Source organism: Oxyura jamaicensis, chromosome 12, assembly GCF_011077185.1.
Source record: "Oxyura jamaicensis isolate SHBP4307 breed ruddy duck chromosome 12, BPBGC_Ojam_1.0, whole genome shotgun sequence".
NCBI lineage: Eukaryota > Metazoa > Chordata > Aves > Anseriformes > Anatidae > Oxyura > Oxyura jamaicensis.
Window position 1 is genome coordinate 12,091,097 of NC_048904.1, and position 23,984 is coordinate 12,115,080.

Below are 23,984 nucleotides of genomic sequence, written 5' to 3' on the forward strand. Positions count from 1 at the left end.
GGCTCCTGCCTTAAACCCAGCATGAAGCTGCTCCCACCCCAGAGCCTTCTTCCAGCCCCAGCCCCAGGCCACAAAAATCCATAAATAACGCAAGTGAGGACTCAAGATCAAATCGGATGCTCAGAGGGAAGCTGGAGCGAGCCGGTTTAACGTGCCTTTGTCCCCTTCCCAAGGTGGCAGATGGGACAGACACAGGGGCACATCTTGCTGCCAGCCCCTTCCAAGAAGCCCCACCAGATGCACCACCCAAAACCAGGTTACGGTGCGCTCAGAGCCTAAGCAGCAGATGGTGGTCCCCTGCAATCAGTGCTCCGCTTTTCCAGAGACACCGAAAGGGAGGAGGGTGTGCTAATATGGTTGCTACAACATGCTCCCTTCGCACTGTCAGAGATAGTGATTAATAGAGTTTTTTCTGCAGTCCTGTCATGCCTTATTGCCGTTGCAGTGGCTGGAGATGCTCCTAGGGCGCTGCAGCCTAACAGTGGGGCACGCTCCCCTCGCAAACCTCCGGTCTCTTACTAAAAGAGAGCGGGGGGTTGTGAACGTCTCCTCTTGTAATCTATTGGCCTGAAATGCTTAAGAGTGAAAAAAAATGTGTGTTTATGAACCCCTTATCACTCGCCTCGGAAAACCCGCTGAAATTTTTATAAGTCTTCAAGCGCTTCAGCATTAATTTTCATATTGCAACGACTCTGCATAATAATGCTTTTATTTATGAAGTCAAGGTGCTCAGGGCACTGTACAATGTAATAAAGCAAATTAAAATGCAATAAAATATTTATTTAGATAATAATTTGAGAGATCTAACTATTTTGTAAGTAGGACTTGACCAAGATGTTGTACATAGTGCGTATTTAAAATCTGCTCACTTGATATGTTCCTTTGTTGCAGAACTATCTTTTTTTGCTAATTCCTTGAGAAACGAGAAGGCAAACATTCTCATATGCTGACTGAATCCCACTGATTATTACGTCCATTAATTTCCCTGCAACACGACTCGTTCCATAGGCTTTAACAGTATTAGGCGACGGCATTGGGTGAAGCTTGTTTGTCAAGGCCCAGATGGTAGCGATGAATTACTAACACGGCCAACGCTGCCCCATGGTTATGGTATCAGAGTCTTAAAATGCTGTTTTGCTGTGAAAAGACTACACCCGTGGTGCCCATGCCAGCTGCGTGGGCCAGTGTAAATCCAAGAGTGGGGTGAGCTGGGAAAAGGCAAGCAACGATTTTGCACAGACCTGCACCAAAATGAAGCCACGGAGATCAAGCAAAATCCCCGGTGGATCTGGCAGGGATGAGCCATCTGAAAAATCCCAACTTTGGGGGAAACTGCAGCTCAGCAGTTGTGCTGAACAGCAAGTTGTGAGCGATGCAGCCTGTTGTAGTCTGCTCTACGCTCAGTACTGGCTGCCTTGGGGTATTATTTGCTAAAATCTCCAATGCTTTCAATTAACACGTAGCAAAACCATTAGTCACGATGTCTTCATGACAAATAATTGCTCTCCCTGGCTCCCTTCCTCACCACCATGAGTTTCTGTTTAATTTACAGACGCCAAGAAAACAGAGAAATCCAGCCTAAGACTTCATCGGCTTCCTAAGCAATAATGAATCAGCTGCTCCAACACCTCTGGTGGCGAGTTGACACTTTGCTATTTCCTGGACCCGAAGGAGGGGTGACTTGTCCAGCGGCAGGAGGAGTTGCAGTGGGGTGCAGGAGGGACCCAGGCCCTTTGAGTCACATCTGTGGGGCTGAAGCACGAGCCCCGGCCCCGCTGTGCAGGGCTGAGCCTGCCTGCTCCTCGGCACAGCCTCTGGCTGCCCCCAGCTGTGCGGGGCACCCGCAGCGGGCATGGGATGAAAGGAGGAGGATGCAAACATCAGAGGAACCGAGGAGACCGTCTTTGACAGAAAACAAGGCTAATTCCTTGCTAATTATTCAGACCTCAGGCTTTGCCTTATCCAGCAGCGGGGGCTTCGTGCAGGAAGCGCGGCCGAGGATGCTCGGGGAGGGAGGAAGGACCTGGCAGCCCCCGGCCCTGGCTGCACACGGGGCAGGGGCCCTGCGGGACAGGCGATGGTTGGGGTGCTGGAAGCACTCAGCTCCCCCCTTTGGAGATGGCCTCTGAGAGCAACACCCCAGAACCAAAGGGCTGAGGGAGCTGCGCCCGGGTAATTACAGAAACGTGAGCTGAAAGCTGTTCAAAGGCATCTGAAAGAGAACAGGGAGAGGGCTGCCAAGCCTGACTCCTGAGATAAAGTCTCCGCGCCGACAAGTTCGCCTCCGATTTGGGATTACCGTGTCTGACGGCATCTGGAGCCGAAGCCGGCCCCATCTGATGCCTCCCCACCACCCGCCTCGGAGTGAGCGGCCACGGTGTTGTGATGGGGTGCTCGGGGCCGGCTGTCCCCATGTCCCCTCACTGCCACCATCCCGTGACACAGCTGGGGCTGACGGACACCCGTGGGGACAGTCCTGTCCCTGCCAGGCCACCGCAGCGGGGCCAGCAGCACCAAACAGGCTCTCCCCGTGCCGCAGCCCCGACCTCCTCGCTCTGCGCTTCGAGGCGCTCGCAGGGAAAAGTGTGAATCTCAGCAGAAATGGGGGTTGCGCTATTATACCCCAGTACTGAGGGAGAGGATTAAATAATTAATCACAAAAGCAACTGAATGTTAACAAGGCGAGAGGGATCAAACCGCATGCAAGATGCAAAGCCCGCCCCCAGCCCTCTTCGAGGTGCTGACAAGCCTCATTTTAATAACGCAGCTACTAGGGCTGAGGGGATGTGGCACAAATAAACGGATCCCAGCCCTCGCCGACTTGTGCTGGGGATCGGCCTGGCATCTCCTTCGCCAGCAGGCAGGGCTGGGATCAGCTCAGAGCCGCGTTTCGCTGGGAGAGCCGAGCGTGCCGGGCTTTGGGTGGGCTTTGCAAGCCCAAGCCCATAGGCAGGGGGGTTCTGAAGCCCCCTGTCAGGCTCCCCGATTTAGGGTGCCAACCCTAAACAGGGAGCCTGACTGTGCAGTGTCCAGTGGACGGGAGCCAGCAGGGCTAACAGCCTGTGCATGGGACAGGAAGAAAACACATGAGCATCTCTCCTGGATGCTCCACACAGCCAGCCCAGCGCAGATGCTGCGTCCCACCACCTTGTTAGGGAGCTCTTAAGTGCTAACGTTTACATCACAGTCCCTTGACCTGTTTTTCATCAGGCTTCTTCCATCCTATGGTGAGAAATGGTTGTGCCCACTAGGGTGAATAAGACCATTTAGACTCCATTGTTCCAAAAACTCCAAATAAATAAATAACGTCTAATAATTAAATCTTCTGCTTTTACAGCATCATGGCTTCCAGAAGAGCTCTGCATATTTAAACTGATAGGAACAGCATCCCTCCCATGCTGCAATTTGAATTTGAAGGGACATAAGGTCCCTGCTTAATGGCACAGAGGAATATTTAAGATTTGAGGGTCCCTGTGCACTCAGTGCAGTGCACCACACACGGGGATCCTCTCCAGGAGTTTGTTTTGGCTCTGGTATTTTTGGCCTGTGAGGTCTGAATAAGCTAACTGCCATGCAGCTGGATGTGGGAAGGAGATTCAAATAAGAGCACGAGGTGAGCTTTTCTAAAGTATCTGCGTGACCGCAGGGCAGCAGCCTCACAGAAAGCCCCATGTGCTGAGGTCTGTGTGATGTTTCTGAAAACCCCTGGTACAAAATGCAAAGCCCCTCTCTCTTCCATCACTAACGTTATCACCACAACACTTGGTTAAATTAAGGAAAGCCATAACCTAAAACAATGCTCACACTATTGCATTTAGACTCCAATCCACAAGCCTTCAATTCTGTGTATTGTATCAGAAAACAACAACAGAGCATGAAATCAGCTCCTCTGTCTGCCTTTCTCACCAAGACTGGAAGAGAGCTAAATGAACTCTGTAGGTTTCCACATCGAGGTATGAAAGCCCCAAGACACCTCCGGGGTCAAGATTTTCTTGGGACGAGAACGCTGCAAACAGGAGGAGGCTGCAGGACGTGCCTGCAGCCCGGGCTGGGGCAGGGAGCTGGGACACGGTCAGCAACTCAGCAATTGCAAAGTCACTCAGGCGCTTGCTGCCTTGGAGAGGCTGCGCTGCAACACTTTAATGATTCACGGGCTGAGTATTTTGCATTTCTGTGCATAAATCCTCACTCAGCTGGAATGAGGTTGTGTCCCTTGCGGTACATCATTTACATTAAATCCCCCCCCCTGCTTCTCAGCATGACTTTCATGTCCCCCCACCATTTAAGATGGCAGAGGAATGTATGTGTGCGAGGACAGGCGGGAGGGGGAAACATCTTTTTTAAACATTCATTGAGCTGGAAGTGGGGAAGATGCCAGCATACGAAGGGTTCAACTGATGTGGAAATGCAGCTCTTCGAAAAGAAGGAATTGAACACCAAAACTGGTTCAGCGCAGCTAAATTGGTCCCCTAAGGGCCAGCGGTAACAGAAACCTTCAGTCCAAATAAGGACAAGTGAAATATTCAGCAAACAGCATTTGATGCTTACGCGCAAGGGAAAAAAGGGGTGAAAATGTTGGAATATGAAACCATCACGCTACCAAGCTCAAAAAGAAAAGACAAAGTGGTTTGTGGGCGACTCCTCTAGGTGTTGCGAGGTTCTGGTACCCAGCACTGGTAACTCCGACATCCCCCAAGAACGTGGCTGAAACCTAAAGCCAGTGCTGGAGGTTGCCCCGCATCCTGCCATCCCACCGGCCAGACTGCTCGTGCTGGGCTCCCTCCAGGCTCTGAGCCACTGAACCAAGCGACACCACCTCAGTCAGACGCACAGACAAAGCCTGAACTCACTCAGATAAACTCAGTTCTTAATGATTTTCCAAGCAAAATGTATCAGAAATACTACAACCTTTTAAGCTTACCCTGCGAGGGGTGTTAGAATTGATGTTTGTTGCTCAAACCCGTCTGGTTTGCCCCCTTTCAATATTTCTTTACGTTTTTTGTTCTTCCCAGAAAGAATTGTCTACATGCAGGTTCTCTAGTACCTGAATTTCTTGAGTCATTCTAACGTCTATTATTATGATCATTGCTTGAAGACAAAACTGTAAGCAATAGCTGCTTCCAGGGCACGAAGGGAGTTCGTCAGAAAATACAAGAATAGATTCAAAGAAAGAAAATGCATAGGAAATGAACCGCTCGGGGAAGCAGCGCTTGTTTTATGGGAGGAACACAGACACTGTATCACTATTTAAATTCCTTGCTTTCTGAAAACGTCTCGTTTTTATCAACGTTCAGCTACGTATCATAGAAACAAAAAGGAGTTATTTCTTCCTGCTTTACCAGTCTGGGATGAAATTTGTCCAAGAGAAAAGCCTGCCGGTATCCCTGGGATATCAGAACATCGGCGTTGTTAATACAGAGGGACAGCCGCTGAGAAGCTACCCAACAGGACAGTGCTTTATTTTCCAGCTGGGATCACCGGACAGGCAGTGGAGGAACCAGTGCTCAGCCTTGGAGCCCTCACTCGCAGGCAGAGGAAGCATTACTTGAAGGGAGACCAGTGCTCTAGGATCTCTGTCTCTCTGAGCAGCTCTTCTTGCACTGGCAGCAGGTTTGAGTGGGAAAGTATTTTTATTTTTTTTTATCTTGCAAAAATCGAACTATTTTCTGGTGATCCAGAGGTTATACGTATCACAGCTGAAAACGTAAAAGAACTGAGAGGTCAGTTCATCCCCGGGTCTAAATCAGGCACCAGGGATCTGAGCTGGGAGCTCCGGTTGTGTGAACGGCCTGACCACCCGGTCCCTGCCTGTGTCTCAGGAAAACAGCTTTCTCTTTAGTCTGACTGGGGTTAGAAAGCTCAAACCAGGCTTGAGAAAAGACCACACCTTCTCACAGAAAAAGCTGTGCCCCTGGTAACGTCATGTGTAGGTCGAGGCACCTGGGCCGAACACACAGATGTCTCAGCAAGCGGTGGTTTGTTATTGCTTTTACTCTCTCGCAATGTGGATTTTGCTGTGGATGCTGATGTACCAGAGGCAGCGCACGCTCACAGCCATGGCAGTAGCAGGGAGCACACCGCTGCCAAATCCTGGCCAAAGCACTGGTTTTCTGCTCCGTCATGTCATCTGGGTGGAAAAAAGAAGCGTGCATGAGGAGAAAACATTATCTCATGGCTGTTCCTTCACCGTTCGATGCACTCGGATGAGAAGGGACATAGTGGTCACGAACACAGACAATTTATTTGAACAGGCAGTTAGCTTCCTCTTGCTTTTGCATTTCCTGAAATAGATTTTTAAGAAGGGAACGCAGACAGATGTGTGCCATTTCCTAAGAAGCACAACGCTTCCCTGTGCTTTCCACTCTGTTATCAGCCCTGAATGACACATCGCTGTTGATTTCCATGGCTTTGTGTGATTAATCTGGCTACACTCCGTAAAGCAAAGAGAGCAAGAGGGAGAGTGAGAAGAGGAAATCACTCGCAAAAAACTAGGTTACAATAGCCCTCGGGGTCTGAGTGAAACCAAGAAGAGGAGAAAAGTTCAGCGCTTGGCTACAGCCTGGCAAGGACACAACCCTGGCTCCAGCACACAACACAGCGCATTTAGAAGCAAGTTTTATGAAGCCTTATTAAAAGAAAACAACGGAAAGCAGGTGGTATGTGGGGATGTAGACCTGAGGATAAGGATTCCTTACCTCCCCTGCAGCCAGCAGGATGCAACTAGCTCATACAACAGAGAAGAAAGCAGATGAAGGAGCCTGCCCAGAGCCTGTCCCATCCCGGTCTGCAAGGACGTGGGTCAGTCCTCCTGCCACGAGCCCAGATACCGCAGCAGGGAGGGGAGAGGAAAGCTGGAGAAGCACCTCTCGTCAGCAGCTAATTGCTGCAGGAGTGCAACTGCTAAGCACCAAATTCATTAGAAATAATTAGAAAATGCTGTGGGCTAATTTTAGCCTACAGCAAGAGCTGGTCTTGCTTAGCTTTGCTATTTGTATCTGCAACTCATAAAAGCATCTTTTTTTTTTTTTTTGGTCCAGATCCCCCAAAATATCAATTAAAATACAGCCCTTGTACCTAACACGCACAACTGGTGTAATCTCAGGAACCCACCAGAGCCAGAAAGATGAAACCACACTTCATGTTATTGTTGTCTTCTCATTCTTCTGCAATGCCCTGCTAAAATATTTTGTTAGTTAATAAAAGCACTTCATTTTATCCACCAGCACTCACAGTAACTCCACTGAAGGATGAAATGGAAACCTCGTTCCTTACCAAGTATTTACGTGGAGACAGGACAGGATGCCCAGATCTGCCAGCAAGGACACGAAATGTCTCCTACTGCTCACGTCAGTCTGCAGGTAACCAGAGCTCCTGCTTTTCTAGCATCTGATCTTGAATATAAGAAAAATATATATATATTTTTGTAGGTGACTATAGCAGAAAGAGGTGAAGAAAGAAAATCCATTTTTAGAGATGCGAGGTTCTGATTTTGTCTCGCTGCTTCCGACATCGCACCGGTGGGCGCCCTGACTTGGGAGGCTTTCACTGGGAGGGAGAACGGCACTAGGCACAATTTACCAGGTGCCCATGTGGCGAGTTCAGACTTCAATTGTCAAATGTGGGGAGATTCTCATGACTAACACAGAAGTATCTCCTGCCACACTGAGGGACCAGAGCAACTGAGAAGCTATTAGAGGCAACAAACTCCACCGATCCCCTGGACGTGGCCCTTGGGCATTCGAGCAGACTGGCCCCCAGCCCGAGCTGCTGCATATGCCCTGTCAACTCCAAAATAAATGCAGAGGTGTGATTTGGCACATCCCTGCGAGCAGGCAACGGCAGATGCCTGTGCAGGAGGGAAGCAGTGACACAGACAGGGGAATACAAGATGAAGGTGTTTCCTCACCTGTTTTAAGTGAGTGTTTTTTGCTGACTTAGAAGTAGGCAAAAGTCTCACAGTTGTATGTAAGGAACGGAGTCAGTAGCAAAGTAGCTCAGTTACTAAACAAGGAGAAACACCTTTCTTTAGATCCACGGCTTTAACATCCAAACCCTCTCTGGTGACACGTCTACAACGCGGTCTGTGAGCAGTAAAACCCCGTTTCTGAAATAACACCTCCGCGTCCCTCTGCAGGGAGCCCATCAGCTGGAGCCGAGGAAGATGCTCCTGACAGCATCAGCACGGCCTCTGCCCCCTCCTTAAAAACGTCCTCCTGCCCAGCTCTGCCTTAGTTCACAAGGCTGCTGGTCGTGCACAGCACAGGAGCAAAAGCTGGTGGCGGAGCAGGAGTCAGGAAGCACATCCATCCTCCTGGTGCCTCCCCATAGGACAGAGCAGCGCCACGACATCTCCAGCACCGACCCGCTGCGTCCCCTTGCTGATCCCATCCCCGGGCCCTCTGCATTAGCCCTGCCGTGCCCCAGCACCCACTCTGCCCTTCCCGGGCTTTTCCTGAGCAGAGCCACAGCTGGGGCTGCTGTTGCAGAGTAATAAATGTCCGTTCCAACTCTCAGCGCACACAAACTCTTAATCTTGACAACAGAGATGGAAGGCATAGGACTAAGGGTCCCCAAGCCCTGCTTCTAGGTTTAATAACCCTGGTGGGAAACAAACAAACAAACAAAAAACAAAACAAAACAAAAACAAAACATGGTTTTATAAGCAGAAAAGGATGAAGCTTTTGTTACCACGCAGCAAACCCTGTACATGTGGCTGTGAAAGGGCAGAGCGCTCGGCACACTCTTCCCCGGTACTCTGTGTGCTCAGCATCCCTGCAAGCACTTGTCGACATCCCGTTTTTGGACACCTTGTGGTTGCTAAAAGACAAAGACTATTGAAAGGGGGAGTAAAAACTTGTGACTTTGGCAGTGACAAAGCAAAGCCACCGAGCAAAGCCACCGACGCAGCCTGGGACTTGGTGTCCTGCACTGCGGCTCTGCTGCAGGGATTCATTGCCTGCCTCTGGGCTGCAAGGGCGCTTTTTCATTCATTTACCCTCCTAAGAGACCAACATCCTCCCTGCCACTGGAGCCTGGAGGAAGATGAGGGACGAGCTGAGGCCGAAGGAGCCACGCGGAGCTGGGAGCAGGTGACGGTCACCTGGGATGCTGCGACGCTGGGCGGAAAAATGGGCTTCATTAGGAGACATAAATAAAACACGCCTGACCAGGAGTTACTCATGAATTATGGAGAGGCTGAAGCGTAGCCACGCTGACAGAAGAGGAATCACAGCCTTCCCCAGCTCGGTGGCTTGGGCTCGGGGAGCTTTCCTGTGCTTACCACTGCCCGGCTTTCATTGCTGAACAAGGAATGAGCCCATAAATATTCACCGCGGCAGCCCGTGAGATGGCTTCCACTGGGAAACACAGAGATGAGGATAAATCCCAGGAGGCTGCGACCATCCTGAAGAGCAGGTGGGCAAGCAGCAGCTACAGCGAGGAGTGCACCTTGGGCTTCTGAGCCCACAGGCTCAACCTCTGCATCGTGGCTGCGTTTTGGGCAGAAGTCTGGCTTCTTTGTGTGCTGTTTGTGCATCTGCTAAGTAAAAAATTCGTTTTTTTTTCCATTGGTTACTGCTCCTTGCTGTGCTCTGGACTTGGCATCGCACCACAAATCGGGAACAGCATTTGCATGTTTGCCCATCTTCCACCCATCCCTCCTTTTTTTTTCCTTGGTTCCTTTTCAGCAAGAGATCCCAATATTTCGTGGTTTTCAGCAGGAAGCAAATCTTGTGGTGACAGAAAGCCACCGAAACGCTCCCTGCTAGGAAGCACAGCCAGGATGCTTTATGGCGTGGTACTGCTGCAGAGCAAAATTGCATAAATAAACCCTAAAATCCTTCTCTGCTGAATAGGACACAGTAACTTCTGTCCAAAGAACAGGTCGGGATGCCCACAAGCACAAATCTTTGGAAATCTGGATCTCAGTATAAAAGCTGCTGTGCCAAACCCCCTGATTTTATTTCATGTCTCATGTTGATAATTTTTCTGAACACTTCTTATTTGTTCACGAGGTTTGGGAGTGGATTTTCTTACCTATCTTGCAGCTCCCATTCAAACACAAGAAAAGGAAGAACAATAAGAAAAGGAAGAACAAACAGTAAAAGGAAGAATTTAATCCAAACAGAAAAGAAACAAGGGCAGTAAACTTCCCTCATTGAAGCTTAAAAGGCTGAAAAATGCAGAAGTAAGTAAAAAGAAAGAACATATATTTTCTTTTACAAATTTGGATGTCTGGCACATTCCAAACGACAGCTTTTCACAAAGTAACAGCAAAATGACTTCTGTTTCTCCAACATCATTCACACCACACACCAGGAGGAGTTAGAGTGGGCAAAAATAAACACATTTTAAGCTCAAGCTTCTCAAACCAAGCTTCTCCTCCTCCTGCAGCAATCAGGCCCAAGCCCCTTGGCATGTGCTGCTGGCAGGGCAGGCAGCTCCCAGTCCCACCACGGGAAGCAGAAGGAACAGTGAAGGCACCTTTAAATTACTCTCCTTTGCTGCTTTCCAGGCTGACACGTGTAACTGGTTAATGATTTAGGATCTCCACCAGTTCCGCTTCCTTAGTCGTAAAATACAGTTGATTTGCTGCAGTAACTGGGGGCGATAAGGGAGCCAAAAACCATTCTGCAAAGGGACCTTCTGGGACCTTCTGGGACCTTCTGCTGGGGATGAAGGGCCCCCGAAGGACTGCAGGGAAGTTTCGTTTTGAGCAGTTACGGCTAGGAAATAGAGCAGAATTTTGTTACTTGCTAGCACAACTCCCAGCAGCTCCCACCCTTGCTTGCTCCCCAGTCGTGATGGGCTCATCCTGGCAGCACAGCACCCGGGCATCATTTAGTTCATTTCAAAGCCCTAGTCCCAAAAGCCAGTTCCAGCTCAGCTTAATCCTTGATCAAAGCAGTGCAATTTAGCATTGGATTAGTGATTCTCTTACTTAAATCTGCCACCAAGAAACGCAGGTGATCTAAGCCAATTCTAAATGCTGCAACGAAAGCCACTAAAGCTTCATCAGGTAGGAGGGATAACGCTTTTTTAGCCTTCGTTACAGTCAGGCTACATTTCCACGGTGGTGTGCAGGCAGAAATGAACGTGCTCCACTCGTGACTGGAGTCAGAGCAGTCAGAGCAGTCTTTAACTACCTTGAAAGCTACATAAGAAAAAAAAAAAAAAAAAAAACCTCGTGTTACAACACTATTGCCAATCACTTTAGGATGCTTGAGCAAAAAAGAGTGCCAGGGGAAAAGAACTGGAAAAAACTATCAAGGCACCAGCTCTTCTCCTGGCACCCCACCACTGAGAAGGACCCGAGGGCTGTGTTTGGTCCAAGCCCTTCCAGGCAGCGCTCTGGGAGGTGGGAATCCCGCCCGTGACTGCCTGCTTGAGTGGGAATATCAAACTGCTGCCCGTGCAGAGAGACGCCAACAAATCAGTCACTCTGCTCCAAACCAGGGAAGAGGAGAATCATCAGCGTACGCTGCCCAAAGCAAAGGATGCCAAATACAAATCCACGTGCTTGCAATGAGCTGAGCTCCGAGGCTGCCGCAGCAGGGAGGGACCCCAGGGTGCAGGCACCCTTGGGAGCAGCAGGACATGCAGCAGGCCCCCTGCTGATGCCCATCGCCATTCCCTCTGCAACCCCAACCCACATGCACAGCCATGGTCTCAGGTCTCAGCTCTCAGGTCTGCCCCTCAGAGCTGCACCCCTGATCTGAGCAAACCTTTTTTTGCCTGCTAGGCAAGTCACGCACAGGACTTGTGCCCCAGGCCGCAGTTGTGATCTGCCCCAGAACTGCGCACGCTGTGTTCAGGCCCTTCCCTTTCTGCCTGTTTTGTACCTGCCGCTGTCCGACAGAGCTCCCGTGTGTCAGCGCACAGATCCCTGTGCGAGCAACTGCGTGTGAGGCAAACAGCCAGGCTTATAGCTTCAGTGAAGCCTAAAATCAATCACACCCGAGTTACACCGAGCCTCTAAAAGCTGCTGCTCTTCAGCGGTCCCTATAAAGCTGCTGGTCGGCCCCCTTCACAGCCAGCTTTGATCTGCTGCAGGAGAGCTCCAAAGCACTGGCGGGGGCTCACGCCTGGCAGCCAAGCTCCCAGGGGCTGGAAATTGCTCTGTGCCCCACAGCTAAGAAAACCTTTCTGAAAAAAAAAGCGAAACGAGGGCACTGCACACCAACCAGCCAGTGCCACATGAGCAGCAGCTCCGCAGCCGCAGCAGCCTCTGGCAGGGAGGCTGCCAGACATGGGTAGTGCTCACCAAAGGGGTGAGAGTCCAGCACTGGAAACCTCTCCACTTCTCACTGCATGCAAGGTTTGGAGAAGAGAATCTCTGCCCTGCCTCAGGTTGACTCATGCAGAGATCTGCTTAACATATTGCTGCTTCTTACTTCCCAAATCATCTTTAACTCATTTTTTGGGCATCACTCTGCCCCATTATCCACCCCATTTTCTCGTCCTTCCAACCTGCTCCCTGCTGGAAGGAGCATGTGGGGACAGACACCAGGACTGACAGACAGTGCCGCGGGGTCCACAAGTGCCCCACTGCCTCTCCCGGGGAAGGAACAGCTCCGCACGTGCACCTAAATCTGCTTTACTGTAGTAACAACCGTGGCAGATGGGTACAAGAAAAATCCAGAGAGTCACCAGAAAATACCTCTGAAAAACAAACAACATGCAAGAAAGTAAAATAATCCTATTTCCCCCACAGCCCCTGCCAACGCACGCTGAGGGTGAGCAAGCAAACATGGACCATGGAGTTTTTTTTTCCTCCTGTCCTGCTAAGGGAAAGCAAGCATTGCAGGGGGTCCCCTCCGCGTCCCTCCTGCGGGCAGGAGCGAGCTCTCTGCGCTCACCATACCTTTGTTCCTCCGTCTCACCACCCCGAGCCGGCACTTGAGCGAGACAGCGAACATCTTCCCCGACCGCAGCCACCAGCACTCGCTCACATGGCTCTGTGCAGCTTCTCCCCCCGCACCTCTGCCTGGCTCTGCGAGGGGCTGCCGGCTCTAAATTAATTTATGATTACCGTGAAATGGAGCCGTACTTTCGGTAGTTGCAGAGGGACTGAGGGGGAAGAGGATTTGGGGGGAGGATGGCACAGGCAGAGCTAGAGGGGGCACAGACCCTGTCCGACAAGACCTTGAGCGCGGTGCTGCTTTGTCTTGTTATCTTGTCTAGATCAATAAAATCACCAATTAATGTGTATAAATCTATCTCCAGCCTCCTGCTGTTAAGGGCTGGCAATCTGGCACTACATTAACATATTAATTTGCGAAATAACATTACTCCTTAATACGTACGGGTGCATGCTTGCTCTGCACCAGGAAGCTAATCCAGGGCGTACAGAGGACATAAAAGCCCTGACTGCTAAGGGACCAGAGCACCAGAAACCCAGCTCCAGTGCACGTGCTGCTGGGCTACATGCTGCCAATGGCCCCAACGGCACAAGGAAACTTTTCTGCTGAAGTTTTTGTGCCTGCAGCAACCCCCACCAATGTCCCGCAGGCCTGAGAGCGAAGCCCCGGCCTTGGGGACACAGAGGCCACCTGGTGAACGTCAGCCCCTCGGACAACGTGCCTGATGTATCCCGAGTGCCACCTCCTGCCTGCAGAAGGGGACATGAAAAAAAAACAAACCTGCAGATTACGTGGGGACAAGGCACAGTTTGCAGTCCCCAAGTTACCCCCTCTCAACTATGGACAGTACAATAGGGTAAAATACTTCCATAGTACATCAGGGAGCGTGAGAAACCTTCCCAAGGAAGAGCTCTTTGAGATACAGACAGACCTAGCTGAGAAGATACAGCAGGCGCAGAAGGTACCTGTTCTTTATTCAGCTCACTGTTCTGACATCAATTGCACCTTTCTCACACTTTTCTCACTTTTCTGTTTTTTTTTCTGTCACCGACGATCAGATTTCCAAATGAGTAATTTTCTGGACTTCGGAACGTCTGAGAAAGAACAGCAGCAGTGGTTTATCACTACTTCTTCACGAAGCACGGCCATATTCATTTGTCTTTTCAAGGCAGGGTAAACGCAGACTTGCATGGCCCGGCAGTGCCTCAAGACGGTAAATTGCAGGGCCTCCAGAGGTACAACTTCCTCCTCGTCCAACACAAACTAGGTGCCCCTGGCTTCCACAAACAGCCCTCTCACTGCACAGTTCCCCACTTGTGTCCCTGGGCCAGCGAGGCACCGGTGGCAAAGGCCCTTTGCCTTTCTGTGGCAGCACATTTTAGGTCTGAACCACATGTGCTAGTGACTGGACAGCCGTATGCTCTGCCCCCAACACCCCTTTGCTCTCTTGCCTCTGCTCTCAGCAGACTTCCCGAGTCCGAAGAGGTCGTATGGAGAGACGAGGACTCCTCCTGCTCCCTTCGGGATGGAAGGGCCTCGGGAGGGTTTGTGGCAGCACGTTAGGTCCTGCTGCCTTCCCTGCCCGGCCCTGCTCTTCCCCTCACTCCTCTGGGAGAAGGACGCTAGCCGAGGACTCCGCCTGATCTATGTGTTACTACTTCATTTCATCGGACTTTTAGACCCAAATTACGCCAGGAGCAGTACGTACGCTTTGTATGGCCTTTTCCACTGAGCTGAGCCTCACCCAATGGTTTTCAGCAGCTGAAGAAGCAAATCATTCCTCGCCCTCTCTCTGGGGATTCAGACGACAGCAGAAGCGGTTCCCAAATGCTTCTTACCACAGCCAGAGCGAGCCAAAAAGTGACTTCTGGGAACTCATGGGGAAACTCTGGGTTTACAGAAGAAATCCCCATTACCAAACCAGTGCCTGAGGGTTAAGGGGTGCCCGCAGTAGATGGACATTTGGGAATTTACTGACACCACATCTCTGAGCACCTTGTCTAGCAAACATTTCTGCCGATCCCACAGCTGACTTAGGAGATCACAATTCCTTCCTGTAGACCAACTGCTGCAGGCAACAGGACAGCGCATCTTCTTAGGAGTCCCTTCAGAGACACAACACAGAATAGTCCACCTCCAACACCTGATCTTAGCTGTGCTCTGCCACTGAGCCTTTGCACTTAATTACCAAGGTCACCATCCCACATTCCAGGACACACAATTTGGTAAATTCAAACTCGAAGTCCGGAACCCAAAGGAAAGCGTAACATGGGCTGGCCCAGAAAGCTTTCTGGCAAGCAGAGAGCTAAGAGGGAGCTGCTCGGAAGGCATGGCAGCATTAGTGGCACAGCACAAACAGCAGTCCCAGAGGAGCTCACGCTGAATTTCAAATCCAAGAATTCCAATTACAGACCCTCTAAACTCAATAAGCCTTCAGTGCTTCAGAGATCAATCTTTATGTAACAGCACAAGAGATTTTCTTCTTGACTCGATCTTGTTTTCTTTAAAATACAGAGTTGAAAGCATTGACAGGTGTGTACATATATATTAAGTATAGATCAATTTAGATGTAATGTATATGTCTAAAGCCTCGTACAGAAGATGAAAAGCCTGAGCACGTTCGCAGCGCACAAGAAGCACGCTGCTAGCAGTGCTCTCCCTGGGAGCATTGCTACGCCAGGCACGGGGGGGTGATGACGGGGCCAGGCTGATCTCCCTGCATCTGTCACAGCTCAGTAACAAGATGCACATGATTTTTTCTCCCCCTTATAGCAACCATCAGACTGGGCTCTAAAAGCACTGGCTCCTTCCCCCCAAACTCCCCAACGCCCTGCTCTGCCCTTTTTTCCCTGCTCCTCTCCGCAGATGTGGGTCCCTCCTTTCTGCCATCTCCTCTTCGTGCAGAAGCCACCTGCACTGACCACTTCGGCCAAGCAGTGAAGGTTAGGCTGAGCAAACAGACTTTAAGCCCTGCTGGGTTTATTGTACAGGCCTGGAAGGAGGGTTGTTACTGGGTAATGTGCACCCACACGGTGCCCCAGATGTTCTATTTTTCAGGCAGACTGAGAGCTAAACCCCAGGTCTCTGCCCATGTTGCTTGCTCGTCTCAAGTTGCTTCTCCTTCTCTCACCGCTGTGAAGCGGATGTGTCTCCAGTTAACTTTGGAGCCGTAGCAGAGGAATTTATACGGTTTGCCCAACCGAAATAGCATTTTGCACCAGACTTCACCTTCTTTAATGCTGTTGAAGTACCAGTCTACAAACAAGACAAGGTGAACTGTGCCATTCCTTCCTCTCTCTGGGGTCATTGCTGGAATTTAAGCATGTTCAGACATAAATCTGAATGTTACGATCTGGTTTGCCCTCCCCTGAGAGGCTCAGAGAACATGGTTAGCCGGGGAATTACCTGCATGTCCCGAGACAATTGGTTTCACCCCAGAGGAAATTCCAGTCTCAAACAGAAGGCAGCTGCTCCTCTCTGATACCGAAACAAGCACGCTTTCAGCTCCACTGCACATGAATCCCGGCCTCGGTTCAGCTAAGGAAATGGCTGTGGGGACACCGGTCATCAAAAGCGCACAATAAAAGGAGTGAGAAATGCAGCAATTAAACTAAGAGGATAAAAAAGCATTTGTATAATGGGAAATCTATTACCATTTATCAAGTCTGGTATTTGAAGTGGCTCTGCCAAGCCTTAGAACCCACTGCAAATAATGCAAGAGGATAATGCAAATAGATATACGCTGAGCATCACAAAAAATAAAGCAAAACGCAGCGTGATTAATGAATACACAGTATTCAGAATGTATGTAGGCACTTCTGTGCTTATCTGGCAATTATTACCTCTTTTTTTATAATGGCAAATTGTGGAGGAACGGTAAGGACGAAAACAGTCTTCTCTTCATGTACACATTTAAAAACATCTTTCAGAACAACATGAAAAGCGCAGTACCTATCCTAAGTAGAGCTCACATTATATTAGCTCATTCCCTCCTTGAAGTTGCTATACAGCTTGTTTCCCTCCTCAGGAATAACAACGCAAAACCCCATGTGTCTAATCCATATCCCGAAAATTACACACTGCATTAAAACATTTGAAAAGGCAGCATTTCTCCTGCAAACAGGTACATTTATGGATGAATGCATCAACGTTACAAATACCGATAGCACTGCCATTGTGAATTTCTTCATATTATTTTCACCTTCTCTCCACTAGCTGAAAGGATGTCCCAACCTTCGTTTTATGACTACAGGTGCTGTCAGTGGGAAGACCCATGAACTCATGGAGCTGGGTTTTTGGGAAGAAACCTGAAGATTTCTGTGGAAATCAGCTATTTATTTATTTATTTATTTATTTTTCATTAGATATTCGCACAGGGTCTGCAAAAAGTAAAAACAGACATGCCCAGAGAGTGGGCTAACAGCCACTGCAGGTGGCCCAATACAGAGCACACCAGGAATTCCTGATTGGAATAATTTCTGGTATCACCAGAAAGAAGCAACCTGCCTTCCTCTCAAACAGCACTTTGTTAAAATCTTGCCCTTGGTACACAGATTTTGTTGTACAGCTCTGTCTAGTGAAAACACATCAAACGCTGCCCAACGACAGACTAAAGATATCTCACGGAGCTATTCATTGAGTAGGACGCGTTAAGATAAGCCACTGCAATTAGCAGACAACAGATCTCCCCTAAGAGCCTGGGAGCTCTCTGGGAAGCAAACACGGGCCGAGTGCGGCACTGAAGCACTTGGAGACAAACAGTCTGCCTTCGATAAGCAAGCTGGGTCAATGCGGAGACACCGGATCCGATACAGCAATGTCTTGAACCAAACCCGGGATGAGGCGATCGATAAAAATCAGCTATCCCATGGACTCCCGGCGATGACTGAGCCGTGTGTGGGCGCTGAAGCAATCCTGCCTGCTGCAGGAACAGCCCTAGCCCAGGCGGGAAGCAGCGGCACCAGGGTAGCCAGCAGCCACCCACCTCCTCTCCAGAGCCACTGAGCAGACCCCAGGCTCCCCACTTCTCGCTGCCTCTTAAATCAAATGTGCTGCTAACGAGTGCTGGGGGGCACACTGACAGCTCGCCCAAGCTGAACTCGCTTCTCCTGGTGGGCTGACACCGTCAGTACCACAGGTTTGGGAGAAGACACTGACACACTGACACCTGTACTGCTTTAACTGATGATCCTTAATAAATGGACCCGGTGACAGCATGAACGACGAACGGTTCACTGAAACCACGCTCGATTAGTAGACAATTCCCCAAAGGAAATGGTCTGAATTACGCTTTACGAGTTCATCGCCTGGTCCTAATTAGTGTGGCTGCAGCCTTCCCTGTGCAGTGCCACAGCCTCCAACGGAGCACCAACGGGGGGCAGACGTTTGACACGGTGCTATTAGGTTTAATTACCCTGACAATAACTTAGGAAAGTGACAGTCTGTCATGAAACGGATTTCAGCTAGGCAGACAAACAGGTTTCAGTCATTAACCTTCACCCCCAGGATTTCAAAAGTCTGCCTTATTTTCTGCATCCGCGGCTGACTTCTCTGACACATGCTCTGAACACCCCGTGCAACTTTTTACAAATTCTCCAGCTTCACAGCAGGACTCCCCGTGAGAAATGATGCCGTTAACTCTCAGCTATGTGCAGTCATTTCCCTGAATTTGAACTTCTCCAGACCTTTGACCTCCGCAGCATCAGCTGCAAGGAGCCAGCAAGGGGCCCTTCGGAGAAGTGTCCGGTTCTCACCACGCTCCCACAGTTTCAAAAGTAGCAGTCGGGGACTTCACCTCCAACCCAAACCACCGAGACCCCAACGCTTTGTATCTAGATTAAACTGAGACTGGAATTCAATGAGGATGATTTAAAGTCCAGTGAAGACCAGGGGTGAAAGCTACGTGCTGCTGCTGTCCTGCTAGTTGTTCTTTCCATAATTCACACCTCGGAATGGCAGGAAGGCTGAATGTGTACGATTTTACAGGCACTTTTCAGCAATTCAAGTGGGAGAACAGCATTTGGATTATGTCCCAAGGCTAAGAAGAAAGCTAATTTAAACATTTACACCCATGTTCCTTTTCTGAGCTTCTAACTTGAGCCCTATTAGTATTACCTAGACACCTCCTCCTACTATCATTAATTTATCAGCTGACAAGTTCTCAACAGCCCACCTGTAAAAGCATTCTTATATCCTTCCCGAGCAGTGTTTCAGTGGTGATGCTCAGTTTTATCAGCATCCACAGCAAACCAACAGCTCAGCTGCTTGCTGCTTGGACCTTCTTTGTGTTGTTTTTTTTTTTTTTTTTCCTGCTTCCACACAACACAGAGCCAGGTACCTGCTTGGAAATGCTACTGGTAAATAACAGCAGCTATTTAACCGCAAGAAAAAATTGCATACATTTAGCACCATATACAAATGGGGTTAGGAGAGTTGTACTGTCCCAGAGAGTGACAAACAAAGCAGTACGGCCCATTTCCCATGGCAAGAAGTGTGGCCTTGCAGGTGGAACGCTGCTGCCAGGATTCAGCCAAAGCCCATATTCTATTTTTCCTGGAAATGTTGAAAACCTTCTCTGATAATTAAACACTACAGCATGCTTGTTCATTCTGCATAACCACGGACAAGGCATCAGTCTTTCCAAGGAGACAGCTGAGTCTCCTGAAGCAAGAAATTAAAGCAGCCTTATCTCCGTGTGCTGTACCGCCACTCGCTCTGACTGCCAATTTACTCAGAAGAGCGAAAGCCTCTCGCAAGCGCTGGCTGCAGATGCCAGCCCAGACGGGGGTCACCCTGCCTCCACGTATGTGCTCCCACCAGCCTTCTTGCTGCATTTTACATCGCTGCTGTGCTAATGAAGCAATTAGTTAGTAACAGCTCGAGACAAGTTAGCATGCCAAAGGCCAGAAGTCGCTTCCCTTTTAAGCAGGTGCTCATTACCCAGTTTAAGTGCCAGCTGCACTTTTACTGTGAGAGCTGTTAAGAGAAAACACACAAATCTAACCGTTACTTACAGGGCATCATTGCTCTTCTCACCCCAGAAAGGAGGCTAGGAAGGCTCTGTGGTGTCTGCAACGTGCAGCTGAGCTTTGAAATTAAACAGCAGCACTTTAGGCACGTTGTGTTGGGGAACTTAAAACGATCGCGCAGGATCAGTACGGTTCCCACGAGGAAATACACGTAGAGCGTCTGTGCTGGAGGACTTGCTGTTACTGGTATTTACCACCTAGTAAAGAACTACTTTGTTTTTTAAGCAAAAGATTGAGAGTTCCAACTTAGACTATTAATAATCAACGGCAGAGTGCTCTAGAGGTCATAAAGACGAGTGAAATAGAAAGTTACTACTATTCCTACACACCACTATATCACGGTTGCGTACTGAGACCCCATCCGGGAGCTCATGTAGCTCACGCCGTACCAATGGTCCTGTGTCACAGCAAGTGTGGTTTGAGCAGGGGAGACAGAGGCCATAATTGAATTAAACCCTAATTAAATGCGTACATCCATTTGAAACCTCACCATTACTTTTTCCTCCTTTAAGCATTTTTCCCTTCACGAAAGGCCTGATTCTCTTACCCTGTCTGACAGTAGGCACAGGTCTGCCAGCGCCTGTGGTTGTCAGGCCCAGAGCCACACGACGGCAGAGGTGACCCAGCGCTCACTCTTCCAAGAACTGACAGCACCCATAATTAACTAGAGATTTGTTTGGAAATACCTAAATTGCAGTAATTACCGTCATGATGGCGTAATTAAAAATGGATGAAATCTCACTGACAGGTGGTAGTTGGAAAAGCACTTACCATCACTTTCATACTTTCCACGGAGGGGTTACTCTACTTTTGCCATCCGAGGGATATTTCAAGAACTCCAGCTCCCACCTCCACCGTCTACAGACCTCATTTATCATCCCTCCTGCTGAAGTACCTTCCTCTCAGGTACCTTAGGTCTCCCTCAGCCAGGGATTGCTACATTCATTTCTTTAATTAGCAATGTCAAACTCTCTCCCAGCCCACTGCAACGGCCGCAATTTCACTCTACACGTTATTTTATGTTGACCTCTAAAAACTGCCTCAAAGCCACATTTTACAGCCAGGAACCCTGAAGCTCTCACTCCCTGTTTGCGTTTCCTTTTTAATGGGTTGGTCCCTGCATTTTGCTCCAAGGTCAGCGTTGATGCACCACACAGGTGGGGCTTCACTGGTCAGAGGAAAGATGGGACTTGGAGATGTATAAATCTCCTGTCCTGCCTGAATTTACTTACTCATTTCTATCATTTAATGGCAAAATGCTGCCAAAACCAGTGCTGCAGCATTCTGAGAATCTGTGCTTCCCTCAGGAATCAGGTGTTCAGCCTCCAGGTTTACCCGTGCTTGTTTCATCAACAGAATAACTCGAGATCCAGCTGCAAAAAGGATGAAACTACCCAGCTGCAACAACTACGTGATGAGCAAGCAGGGTCTGGACATCATCCCTAACTACAGGAGCACCCGCATGCATGCTCTTGAAGAAAAAAGCCGTCTGACCCATTATATATTTTCACCCTTATCCACTTCCTTGGCATTTTTCACAGGTGACCCTGAGCTGGAAGAAGTAGATTTAATCTGACTTCACTCCTCTGAAAGCTCAAACCTGTTTCAGAGGCTGTGATTTAGCCTCTCCCCGGAACTTCACGTAATATGATAGGTGATCAAGAGGCACGCGGAAATTTATGGAAAGCTGAACGGTGTGGAAGTATATTTATCAGGGCAAGATTTCTGAGATTTAAGGAATTCATCTACTTCTCTCTTTCTTTTTGCAAATACTAGCCTTCAGCAAAGACATGAAAACATTTGTCTTTATTCTAAAGAGGATATTATCAGCTAATTAATTTCTAGCACCAAACAGTCCAGATGAAGAAGGGTTTAATTGCTGAAAACGTTGAAACAGAGTATTTTCACAGTGAAAGTTATGTTTGGTTACAATGGATTGATTCAGTTTGATCAAAAGCTGTCTCTGTACGATTTGCTGGAAGTCAGACATCCCATAACCAGCCGGGAGCTCTTCATCACCTTTGAATCTCCTGTGTTTGCCAGCAATCCCCTTCCACAGCCAGTGCAGGACAGGCAAGCGGGGTGGCCCAGGAGGAGCTATAAATAATGCAGGGAGGGAGACGGGGGATGCTGGGGCTTTCAAAGGGCACGGGGCTGCACTCAGGAAATACAGCCTTCCCCTTCTGCCGGTCACCACAAGGGAAATCACTTAGAAAGGTTGAAAAAGGGCAAATCTTTTTAGCTCAATAGACTGGTTTATGTCCTACGATATGAGCATAACTGCTAATAATTGCTTCATTTACAGTATGCTGACTACCGTCGGGCACAGGCATAAAGACAATCATTAGGGTCTCCAGCCTGCTGCCTTCCTCCGGAGCCTTTGCCTCCAGCTACGTGCGTCCCTGCCTCAGTGCTATTAACCCTGACTTCTTCAGAGCCCCACGTGAATTCCTGCTCCTAGCTTTTCCCCTTCCCATCCTGCTCCCATTAAGCAGAGCACGCCCTGGTGCCAAGTCCCAGGGCTGGGGCAGGACCCGCAGCAGGTCCAGCCTCAGCATGGCCGGGCCCAGAGAGTGCAGCGCACGCACACCCAGCCCGGTGCTGATGCTCTGCCAAAAGGATCTTTCCCCTCTCTCCCATCTATGCCCCTTCCCCGATGTACAGCCTGGTCCAAATCACCTCCTGCATTCCCGTATAAACATGACAAGTGTTTATTTAGAGGTTCCACCCGACGCTATTGCAGCTAGCACCACTTTTACCAAGCAACATCCTCACTCGTGGGGGCACGCAGAGCTCTGCGAACAGCTGCATCTGAAGAAGGGAAGCAGGGATGCACAAATCTCTTCTTCTAGCATCTGAATTTATTGCTGGAAACGAAACTATCAGCTTTGCAGTGATTTACTGCTCTACAACGAGACCCATGAGATATAAACAGAGGAGACAACCCTGCAGGACAATAAATTGCCACAAACCAAACTGTCATCATGAAATGCATAAAAGCCATGTGAAAACAACCCCGCTGACGGGACGCAGAGGGCCTTTTGGCAGCTGCTCTTTCGCTGGCATGAAACACAGGTGCCTCTTCCAGAGCAGGCAAGGGGGAAATGCCTGGGCCTGGCCTCCACGTCACCAGGACAAGGGGCTGGGACACCCCCTGGCTGTGACCCACGGTGGCCAGAGCTCCAACCCCAAATCCTGAGGACGAGACACCTTCCAAAGGCTACCAAGGTTTATCAGCGCCAAAGGCACTTTCAGCACCCAGACCCTTTGGAGAGCCCAGCCGTGTAGTTTCATACATGTTGGTATGGTCCCATGGCGGGACAGGGACCCTGTGAAGACGTTTGCCTTCACCCCAAAGATCAAATGGGGCAGGGCTGGCTTTGAGAGGAGCCCATCAGCGATCACCACAGCTCCTCCTCTCCTTTGCCTGCCAGGGCCGTGTCCCTGTGGGTCCTCACGTCCCTCCAAGCCCTAGCTCTGAACTTCAAAGCGAGAAGAAACGCAGGAGCAATGCTGGGGAGCTCAGCCAGTGGCTTTATGAGGATGGCTCAGTTTTAATTACGTGCCTGGGGGATTTCTGGTGGGAGGATGAAGCAACTACGTCTGGCATCACTTAGCAATGGAAGGGTGGGATTTAACACATGGATCTGAAAAGCTGAGCAATGTCCCTTTGAATGTATTTATTTAAGTTGAGCAACTCTATATTTCTAAGGCAACTGATATTGGGTAGAACATCAGAAGAATAAATGTACCTCAGCTTTTAGAGTGGCCAAAGCAAAAACAAATAAATAGAAAATCTGCTCCAGTACAGCTTTTAATTCCCCATAGCAGTATCCTTTACTGGGACATGGATTTATATTCAGAGCCCTAGTCTAGTACAAAGCTATGATGGATGGCACGCACACCTGGGTCCCCAACAGTTCCCCCCCATACCAAATTTCTGTCTCTGGTGTGGGTAACGTGAGACTTCCCAAACAGCCCCTTTGTTCAATCTGCCTTTCTGCTCAGACACCACAAAGCCAGGCAACTCAGCGCTCGCTTTGAAACGGGGGGAAAAAACAAAGAAGCCCCAAGAGCCTGTCCGTGTGGAAATCCA

At 49.4% G+C, this 23,984-nt stretch overlaps 1 protein-coding gene across 6 annotated transcripts in view; it reads right to left on the bottom strand.

The window, feature by feature from the left end:
• GRIP2 (glutamate receptor interacting protein 2) overlaps positions 1 to 23,984 on the bottom strand; it is a 248,943-nt gene that overhangs the window by 101,511 nt on the left and 123,448 nt on the right. The gene's annotated exons all lie outside the window — the stretch shown is intronic.